The following is an 11,040-nucleotide window of genomic DNA, read 5'->3' as shown; positions in this document are numbered from 1 at the left end:
CTAGTAGATTAATGTGTAGTTTGGTGTTTCCGCAAATCTCTGTCCAGGATAGATCAAACCGAAGGCACTATGAATGGAGCATGGGGCACATCATTAAGGAGACCTTCTGATTTCTGACTCATTTGTCAAATGTGATAAATATGCAAAAAATCAGGAAGGGGACAATACTTTTTCACAGCTGTGTGTGTGTGTGTGTGTGTGTTGAACAGCAAGAACATTATGGAAATGTTAAAGTCCAATATTCTTTAATTCAGAAAGCATTCAGAAACAGCATATACACTTATTATTACCAGCAAGCATATGGGTAAAATGTTTGTAAAGTAAAATATCAAAGGAACAATTAAGTTGAATACTCGATTATTTGTCCTGATTACTTATATTAGCTATAATTTCTCTGCTTCACAAACAGAGAGATTTGCATGCATTTAATTAAAGAAAAAAGCAGAAAAAGAAAAACATAAAAAAAGGTTTTTTTTACATGATCACAAATTTAAATTTGTTCTTTAAATTCTATGCTGATGCCAAACCACCAAAATTTGTGATGCTGAAGAACAACAGACAGATCATAAAACCCCAAATCGATTTAAGGCCCATTCACACCAAGGTCAATAACTCTGATGATAACAACAAATATATACAGTTGTTCTAAATCCATTCTAAATATAAAAGAATAGCTCAGTCCACACCACAACTGTAACAATAATGGCACAGATACTGTAAACTATATTGTTGGAATGCCTTTCAGAAGGAATTTTCCAGCTGATGAACATCAACAGCCAATCAGAATCAATCCTGCTTTAAAGAGCTCGAGCATTTAATGCGGCAGGCGACACACGCTTAATAAACAAAACGTTATCATCTGCTGGTATGGACACTAATATAGTTACAGTTATCTTTAAAGTTATCGTTCTTTGTGTGAATGGGCCTTTACACAGATGCTAATCTAGACAGTTGGAGTCGGTAAGGGTGAGTTTTAGGGGGAGACAGGATTAAGATGCATAGACTCTTGTCTAGTTCTCTGTCCTTGACCTTGTCCCGCGTTTGATGTAACTGCTATTCGTCTGCAGCACGAGAACATTCGGCATAAGCAGCAGTTACATTTTCCACTTATGCAGCAGTCATAAATACTCATTAAGATAATTGTCAAAGCACTGAAGACACAGATTGTGACATAACCTAAAAACTGAAAGACAAAAGAAAGAAGAAAATCAACGTATGTATGTTATATATTTATGTTACGTATTGTGTTGATTATTAGGATGTGTTGTAAATTTAAATGATTCATAAGAGGAAAAATGGATCACAAAAATAGAATAATTCCATTGCTTAGAGCATCAGGAAGGGAACTACTATCCTTTTCCTTTCTGACTTATTTAGAGGTATAAAGAACTAATTTAATTTTCATATAATGATTTTACAATAACAGTACAAGCTCTTGTGGTATATTATATTTACCTGAGATTGTTGAATATATTTGCGAGTCAAATCTCGTAGCTCCTTCTCATTTCTCGTCCCTTCAGTAGGTTTACACCAAGACCTGTTGAGCTCCTTATCAAATACATAAACCCCCATCCAGTCTGTCATGGCACAAGCAAAATAATCTCCATCAAGTAACAAGATGATGGCCCACATTACAGGTGGAATCAGACAAGATACAAAAGCTTTAGGACAGTTCTCCTGAGTATCATCATTTACTCCTCCACAACAACGACTGCATCCATGTTTAAAAGGTCTTAATAGGAGGTACATTAAAGCAAAGGTAAAAAGAGCAGGTCCGCTGAAGATGAACACTGTTAGTAGTGTATTTTGACCACATGGACATACAAAATCTATTTCAATCAGCTTCTCCAATCCGAGTAACAAAAGGCTCAATGGAAAAGAGCTGAAAACAGCAGTTTGGGACAGGTATTTATGTACGTGTTTCAGAAGATCTTGTTGTTCAGCCATCTTCTGAGGGAGGTTTGATGATTCTCTTAGCTGCTTCTTTCTCTTATGGTCTGTGGAAATGTCTGTAGTCTGTTCACAAGATCTTTAAATGATGAACAGATCTCCTTTAATGAAGAATATAAAAATTACTTTTCATATCAGTAATTAAAACATACAATTTTCTTTTTCAACAACACAGAACACTGTGCAACAGAGGAATTTTCTTATAATTACAGATTAAAAATTCAAGCAATGAACTTCAAGCAATTTCATCCCTTAAAATGTATCACCCAGCACTTGTAATGATCTTATACAAACTGCTGGAATTAGAGGGTCATAAATGTAACATTGGTTCTGTTGGGCTCCTAGGCACTGTGGAATCACAGAAAAAAAGGAAGCAGACACTGCTAAAAAAAGAGACAATATCAGCAAAATTTGCACCATACCTCCTTGGATCTAAAAACCAATAATTAATTCCTATATTAATAGCAAATGGCAAACATAGGATCTATATACCATGAATAAACTCCATGAAATCAGCCCCAAAGTTGGGAGAAGAAGCTTCTACAAATTTTCAAACCGAAAGCTGAATAGGCCATTCCAGGATGACACACTTGTTTTTAATATAGGAGAAGATCCTCCAACATGTTCTTTCTGTCAAAAACCTTTATCCCTGAAGCATGTTTTATTAGATTGTGCTGGTTTTACTCCGTTAAACACTCTTTAAGTAATTTTTAACAAAGTTAAACCAAATTCAGTATTAGAGTTTTGAGTTTTAAGCTTGTATGGGGTAAAAACACAAAAAAACAATACAGTACAGAACAAAAAGGCCACTAGCAACTAGTGGCTAAAAAATCACTCTCCAGAACATTAACGTTCACTGTTGGTGAAATGACCTTTCCATCTCTACCCGGGAAGCCAAATCCCTGACAATATAAAAAAAAAAAACGTCTAAAAACACGTTTCTATATCGTGCTGAATCTTAAAAATGCAAAACTTTGTAATGTTAGTGGCCTTCTTCTCATGTAATTGCTTACTTACTGTAAGACAACAAACGAGAGGACGCTGGCGCAATGTGGCTGCCGCTTCTCCATCAGTGCGTTAAATTGCTTATTTTAAAGTGTTGTTGACTGGTTTTGAATCGGCTATTTCATACTAAGTCCATTCACATATTTACTGACATATCGCTTGACACTCACTGATATAAATGTTATAATTAAGCTTTATTGGGAGTATTTTCTTATTGCACAATTCACATTTCTTAATATTAAGCCTAAAATGTTTTAATAGCACTATTAGTAAGAATAGCATGATCGTCTTTAAATGCAAGATATTTAAAACATACTTGCAATAGTTCAATTTTACCACAATCAAATATACTTATATATTTTACATAATATCTTATATATTTTATATAAGATAGTAAGTATCTTTAGTTGGACCTCAGCACTACTTCCAGATAACTAAAGTGCATTTAGTACAAAATTAGTTGTTCCAATTTAGCAGATTTTAAGGCCCAGTTTCATTGACAGGGCTTAGATTTAGCCAGATTTAAGCCTTAGTCCAATTAGAACATTTACGTATTATTGCTGTTAAAAAACTGCCAAAATCTGACAGTAAAATACTGTTTTCCATTAAAACAGTAAAATACTGTAAAAACATTGCATTCTGGGCAATACTTTGCCATTTAATGAGTTGACGAGACATGCAGCAAGTTTTTTGTTAATCAACACTATTATTAATCTCCTTGTTATCTGGGTTGTACTGTACATTGACTGCTGCCAGTTGATGTTCATCATGGTTGTTTGGGTGTAAAATGTTTCTCTAAAAGGACTCTTTTAGAAGGTACGCATGCCTTCTCACTCGAACAAATGTTCCTGAGCAAATGTTTTTTCACTAAAATGTTACATATGTTGCATGTTACAGTTCTTAGTAGTGTAAAAAATAAATAAAAAATAAACGTTTAATGTGTTTAGTCTCAGGCTGTCATGTTTGTAAGGGGGTATTACTTTATTATAATATATATATATATATATATATATATATATATATATATATATATATATATATATATATATATATATATATATATATATAAAGTTTACTGCAATTGTTTTTATTTTTAAGTTTTTAAGTTTTTATTTGTAAGCCAAAATCTGTCTTTGTTTTTTTTTAAAACATTTTTTACCTGGGTCATCTATTTTTGGTTTAGAATCCTTGTTGAATGTTGACTGCTCTTTTAAATAAAACTTTATTTTGATTTATATCCTTTCAAAGTGTTTGTTTGTTTTATAGATCATTCAATTTAATGTATTTTAAGTAGTGTGTAGCCCATGGAACAATATTGTTCTACTGTTAATTGGATTGAAGATTCATTACTTATTTAATTTATTTTAAATCTTTTTTAGATTTTTTTTTAAATGTAATAAATATAAAAAAGATTTAAAATAAATTAAATAATGAATCTTCAATCTAATTATTTCAACCCATTATGTTATACCTTTGTACAAAAAGAGTGAATTTAAAATAACCATAATGATGTCGTAAATTGAAATAATCACAGAAATGTACTGCATTTAATTTTTACACAAAAAAACACATTCACGGTAGAATTACTGGTGACTCTGCTGCCAGTATTTTACTGTAAATTTAGGGAAAATACAGAAGAATACTGTATTTCATTTTACGGTAATAAACTGTAAAATAATTTCACAGTAAGAATACTGTAAAATTACAGTAAATTGCTGGCGACTCTGCTGCCAGTATTTTACCGTTATTTTACAGGACATTTTTTGCTTTTATTAATGTGCCTTTAAAAAAAAAAAAAAAAAACTTAACTGGTGTGCATCTTGAGACAAACCAATGGCACTGACATATTTTAAGATATCAGTGCAAGTAGCTTTAAGTTAAGACAGCTCAAACATTTTAGTCTGGAACTAAGCTTAATCCTGGTCTGTGAAACCAGGGGTAAGTATATCAATTTAGTATACCAAAAGTACAATCGTAGGGTATTTATATTAAGTACTTAAATATGTAAATGCATTTGTAGTATACTTACAGCATAAATTAAATGTATGTCAAATACATTTGGTACATTTATTTATCACTTGGGAATGCTCCTGGCTGCAAATATATGCTCCAAAAAAGTACCACTTAAGATTGTATAAAAGCTTTAGGAACATTAGACATGACTATCACAGAAAGCTTATTCTCTGAAAATAACAGAACAAACTTATTGCACTTACCTGTAACACAACAATAATCTTGTGAGATTGAGCTTGCTTTGTTTGGCAATGCTAGGAGTTCAAACTGAAAGATGTTCAGAGAAAGCACTTTGTGTATTTCTTTGTAGGCAACTCTAATTCGTAATGGAAACGTGTTTTAGAATGGTTTTCAGTAAAGATCAGTAATGTACACCAAACAACTGGCAAATGTTTGATGCTGCTCCTGTTTGTTATAATATCTGCATATGATGAGCATTAACTGACGTATCCCTTAGGGGAGTGTCATTCATATCTGGTTAGCACATCCCCTGACTTTTCAGTCAAGTCAAGTCATGTTTATATTGTTTCAAAGCAGAAAATGTATGTTTCAGTGTTACAATGGGCCCCTATGAATAGGGAATCTAACAATAAATCAATAGACCTAAATATCAGCCAGAGGTGACTGACAAGAAGAAGAAAAACTCCCTTGGTGGTGAGGTAGAAAAAAAAAAACTGATATCAATTTTGGTACTGAAGACATCATCATAGGTTCAGATATCAAATATCAGCTTGTCTTATGCTTGATGTTTGGTCTCATGTGCTTAAAATATGTGTAGTTTGGTTCACAAGATCCTGAAAAATAATTCACATGGAAGACCTGTTATTAACAAAATGATACACATTATTCATATTTTAACATTGGATCAGTTCTTGTAACACATTTTCAGGGCAATTGAATGTGTAACAGGAAATGAATAATACATACTTCAATAATATTCTATTTGAAATGAATTTGTTTTAATTGCAACATATTATCGTCAATCATCTTTAAATATTCCATTGAATTTTATTTATTTTAAATTTAATGACTGTAGACTTACGCCCCTTTTGTGGCTCTGTGTCGTTCATCAACATTTAAAGGTATCTGTGCTGCACATCTCAACAGGAAAGAGACAGGAAGTGTTCATCTAATTAAGTTCTCAACAAACAAGTGCCATTAGAAACCACATCACGTCTGTACTGCCATGTTCTCCCTCCTGCAGTCCAAAAGAGATTACAAACACGCATGCTGCATAAAAATGTAAACAACTTCTGTACTTTCATCATTTTCTGGGTTTTTCCACATTTGTATTGAGTAAAGACCGGTAAGATGGAAGTGATTAGGCTCAAAACATTTGATTTGATGTAGAAAAAAATGTCAGTTGCAAGTACATTTTACAATTAATTACAAAGAAACAGCATCTCATTACAAAAAGCTTGATGAGAAAGATGAGAAAAGCTTGCACTGTACTTTCTGTATAAAAAGCAAGTGGCTGCATTGGATGTTTTATGTTGAGTCAACTTGTAGCCTTTTTTAAGTATAATAAACACTGTAACATTACTTAATACAAACGTAACAAAATCAAGTTGAGTTAACAGTACTAGTATTACTCAGTTAGATAAACCTACTTTTCTTGGTACAGGTAACATATTTATGGATTGCTGCAAGTAACCTGTACTCATTTTAATTAGGTTTTATGAACTTTATTTTCTTAGTAAAATTAACCTAATAAACATTTTAATTGAGTCTTGGCTATAACCTCAGAAAATAAATCTAAATATCTATATTCCAAGCACTACAGTGATTAACTTTACATAAACAGACTTTGTCAATAACAATTACAAATTCAATTGAAGAAAAAGATGAGAAGATAGATTGAAGACAATTACATTTATTCAATGTCAACCAGTGCCACTTTTAACAGTGACTACAAAACAGCAAATAAATGTGCCCGCACATGTACACTATAATATAAAACACTGTATAAGTGTATTTTCAACCTGTTCTGAACAGTACAGTGAAATATCCAAACTGCCCAATCTGCAATGTTTGGATAAAGGTAAATGTGTAAAGGTAAATAACATCACATCGTACCACACTGGAACTGCAATGTCAAAAATTATTACAGTATTTCTATATTTAGTAAAACTATTATTTTTAAGAACTCCCAAATTGTGCACACACCACAACACTCCCAAAACTCACCTACCAAAGTGATTGCATTTTTTCAAATGATGGCAAACAATGCCAGATGCCATTGATAAATCATCTAAGACAACTTGGTGAGGAGATTTGCATACTTGGATGATGGCTTAGGACACATGGGGTCCAATCCCACAAAAAGCCTCTGATATATCTCAAAAGTATACACCAGTTTTGAGGGATACTTGAGGTCGAGAGCATAGGTAAGTCCAAACAGGAGGCAGCATGCTTTCGACAGGTTTGGCACACCTCTGACCACGGGCTGTCCTTCTATGATAATCCCAATCGTGTCGGGATTATGGCACATGTAATTTTCAGTGGGAAACTGCCAAGCTCAGCGTGCACCTCTGTTTCAGCACGACACTATTGATGGAGACAAAAAAGAATCAAGAGTTTGGTCAGACAAACAGGTAATGAGATGAATATAGCAGACAGGTAGAAGACATAAGACACAAAGTCAAAATTTTACTTTTGTTGCTAAAGGTGGTGGATACTAGACGGATACTGTGACTAGATCATGTGACCAGAGTGACATCTGTGTACTAAACTATCATGATCTACTGTAGCATGAGTGTTGTCTTTTTCTGGTTCAAAGGATGCATTACAATAAAACAATGCAATCGACCTTGCCTGTGCCTGATTTTTCATCACATTACGGTTTATTAAGCTACAGAGTTTAAATATCTTTCAAGAGCAAATGTAATTACCCCATATCATCACAATATTAAACAGAACTGAACATATATACAGGTGTTAATGATGGTGACTGATGAGTGAACAGCTTAACGTGATTAGTGTCCGTGACAACAAATGAGTGACGTAGGCAGGTGATGAAAAAAACATAACGAGTCCAAACTAAGGTGAATGTGACAGTGTGTGTGTGTGCGTTTGTGTGTGTGTTTATATATATATATATATACAGACCCTTTCCAAAAAAATAGAATATCATGGAAAAGTTTATTTATTTCCATAATTCCATTCAAAATGTTAAACTTCCATAGATTATAGATTCAGGGCCCACAACTTAAACGATTTCAAGTATTTAGTTGTTTATTTGTACATAATTTGGGCTTCCAGCTCATAAAACCCACGAAAACAGAATTTAAAAAAAATTGAATATTACATGAAATCACACAGTAATTACACAGTGATACCATGGTCATTGAACCAGGTTTTGGTTCTTTTGGCAGTGTGGGCAGGTGCAAATCCTGCTGGAAAATGAAGGAAGCATGAAGTGCTCTGAAAATGTCCTGGTAGACGGCTGCGTTGACTCTGGATTTAATAAAGCACAGTGGACCAAAGTCCTCTTTTCTGATGAGAGCAAATTTTGCATCTCATTTGGAAACCAAGGTCCCAGAGTCTGGAGGAAGAATGGAGAGGCACACAATCCAAAATGCTTGAAGTCCAGTGTGAAGTTTCCACAGTCTGTGTTGGTTTGGGGAGCCATGTCATCGGCTGGTGGAGTGGTCCACTGTGCTGTCCACTCAACGCAGCCGTCTACCAGGTCATTTTCAGAGCACTTCATGCTTCCTTCAGCAGACAGGCTTTATGGAGATGCTGACTTCATTTTCCAGCAGGATTTGCACCTGTCCACACTGCCAAAATAACCAAAACCTGGTTCAATGACCATGGTATTACTGTGTAATTACTGTGTGATTTCATGTAATATTCGAATTTTTTGAAATCCTGTTTTCGTGGGTTTTATGAGCTGGAAGCCCAAATTATGTACAAATAAACAACTAAATACTTGAAATCGTTTAAGTTGTGGGCCCTTAATCTATAATCTATGGAAGTTTAACGTTTTGAATGGAATTATGGAAATAAATAAACTTTTCCATGATATTCAAATTTTTTTGGAAAGGGTCTGTATATATATAATCATAAGTTAAAATGTCATGAATTAAAGCAGTTTTTATGTGTATATAATTATATATAATATATTGTATAATATATTTAATATTTTATCATTAATAGGCTACTATTCATTTCCTATATTATTATTATTATTATTATATGCTATTTTTGGGCAACTTAATTGTAATATTTATTTATTGGAGAAAACTACAAAATCACTGTAATTTGTGTATTTACTGGTATTCACATTTATTTGTCTCAAAAAAGAAAAAAAAGAAAAAAGAAAACAGCTAATTTAATATGTTTTTTTTTTTTTTTTTTTTTTTTTACTCTATATTGTACTGTCCAAGATTTTCATTTTATCTAGTGGAATTTTATTTAGCAGGATGTTCCCACCCTCCAGAGAGGAAACTGTCCAGGGAAAATCCCTGTCCACGGGAAGTTTGGTTAAACATTGTTTTCTAACAGTTTCATTCACACCACCATCTCTGATAAGAGCATTATATCTCACATCGGTAGAGTTTTGCTGTGGACGCATGCCATTTAAATCCAGGAAGTCAAACATATATATTGCATGTGTCTCAAGTAAGAATAATGCATCCCTCGGGCTGGATTTATACCTCCCCCTGTGATTTATCCTGCAATATCATTGAAACGTGTTTTCATGCTTGTCAAAACCAAAATCAATATAACAACTGATACCATAATAATGAATATAATAACGTAACACCAGAGTGAAAAATCTATTTATTGTGGTAAAAAAAAAAAAAAAATATATATAGTTTTATAAATCTAATGATATGATGATTTGAGTAGTCAATGCTTTGTAAATTTCACCAGCTGTGATTTGTTTTTGATTCTCTTTTCACAGGTGCTCTGCAAACTGGTCAGAAAATGTCGGCGGGAGTGAGTTTCGCAAACATACGTAGGCCTACACATTTTCTCAAAAGCTTCATTGCAATCACAGTTGATTCCTATGGAGTGTGGTGTTAATATATTTTGCAAAGCTAACGGCATAAAAGTACAAAACAATTTCACACATCAAGTGTAGCGTCGGTTCTGGCAGGTCACGTTAGTCAAGCTCGCATCAGCTGACTCTCAGCTGATCCACGTCTACGAGGCCTATCACTAGCTACGTTTACATGGACACCTTTTGGTTCAATCGGAATGAAATCAATACGATTGATTAATCCGAACACGGTGTTTACATGAACGATAAATAAAGTAATCGGGTTGATGTGCGCGTTTATATGTCACAAGTTTCAAATCGGAATAGATTTTTTGACATGCGCACACTGCACAAATATACAGAGTTTCCCGCTGTTTGCGCATAACTATTCTCCTGTATTGGTTCTTTATTTGTTTTAAACAGCAGACGTAATATTAATCCGTCTCTGGTCATGATTTGGAGAAAATTAGCATATTAACCGTTCTGCCGTGCTGCTTATCACGCAGTAAAAATGCCCCTCCCCGCGGCCAAAACCAGTCGTCTGTGGATGAGAATCCAAAACAAGGATTCTCCTTGAATTCTCAGAAAAATTGCAACCCTTGATACTCAGTGGATACCAGGTAGAAATAGTCAATAGTTCTAAATACTTGGGAACATTCATAGATAGTAATTTGAGTTTTGCTGGAAATGTGGATTATGTTTTTAAAAAGGCAATGCAGAGATTGCATCTTATTAGGAGGCTAAAACACTTTGGCGTGAGCAAGAATATGTTAGAGATGGTCTATAAGAATCTTGTGGAGAGTATTATATCTTTTAATATGACTACGTGGTATGGAGTTCTGACTGTTAAAGCAAAGCAGAAATTGTCTAGGGTGGTCAATAGAAAACACCTGATCTCACTTTATCTTGGCATTCTTTGCCATAACAACTGTGTTTTTCAGCCACACTATTACAGCAACCAAAGAAAAGTTAATACAAGACGTACAGGGACCAAGAGCCCAGCTAAAGCAAACACTGACCACCACAATGGTGACTTCAAATGAAACATAAATATCAACATCTAAACCAACATCTAAATGTATTTT

At 33.8% G+C, this 11,040-nt stretch overlaps 1 long non-coding RNA gene across 1 annotated transcript; it reads right to left on the bottom strand.

Moving 5' to 3' along the window:
- Positions 1-228: 228 nt before the first annotated feature.
- LOC309475572 lies at positions 229-5,388 on the bottom strand. The gene is made up of 3 exons (XR_014197736.1): positions 5,172-5,388; positions 1,456-2,051; positions 229-1,183 (listed from the first exon to the last, which is right to left on the bottom strand). It is a non-coding gene; the product is annotated as an uncharacterized lncRNA (long non-coding RNA).
- Between the last annotated feature and the right edge of the window lie 5,652 nt (positions 5,389-11,040).

The sequence above is a fragment of the Leuciscus leuciscus genome, assembly GCF_965113295.1.
Source record: "Leuciscus leuciscus genome assembly, chromosome: 15".
In the NCBI taxonomy this organism is placed as follows: domain Eukaryota; kingdom Metazoa; phylum Chordata; class Actinopteri; order Cypriniformes; family Leuciscidae; genus Leuciscus; species Leuciscus leuciscus.
This window is presented reverse-complemented; position numbering and strand designations above follow the sequence as displayed.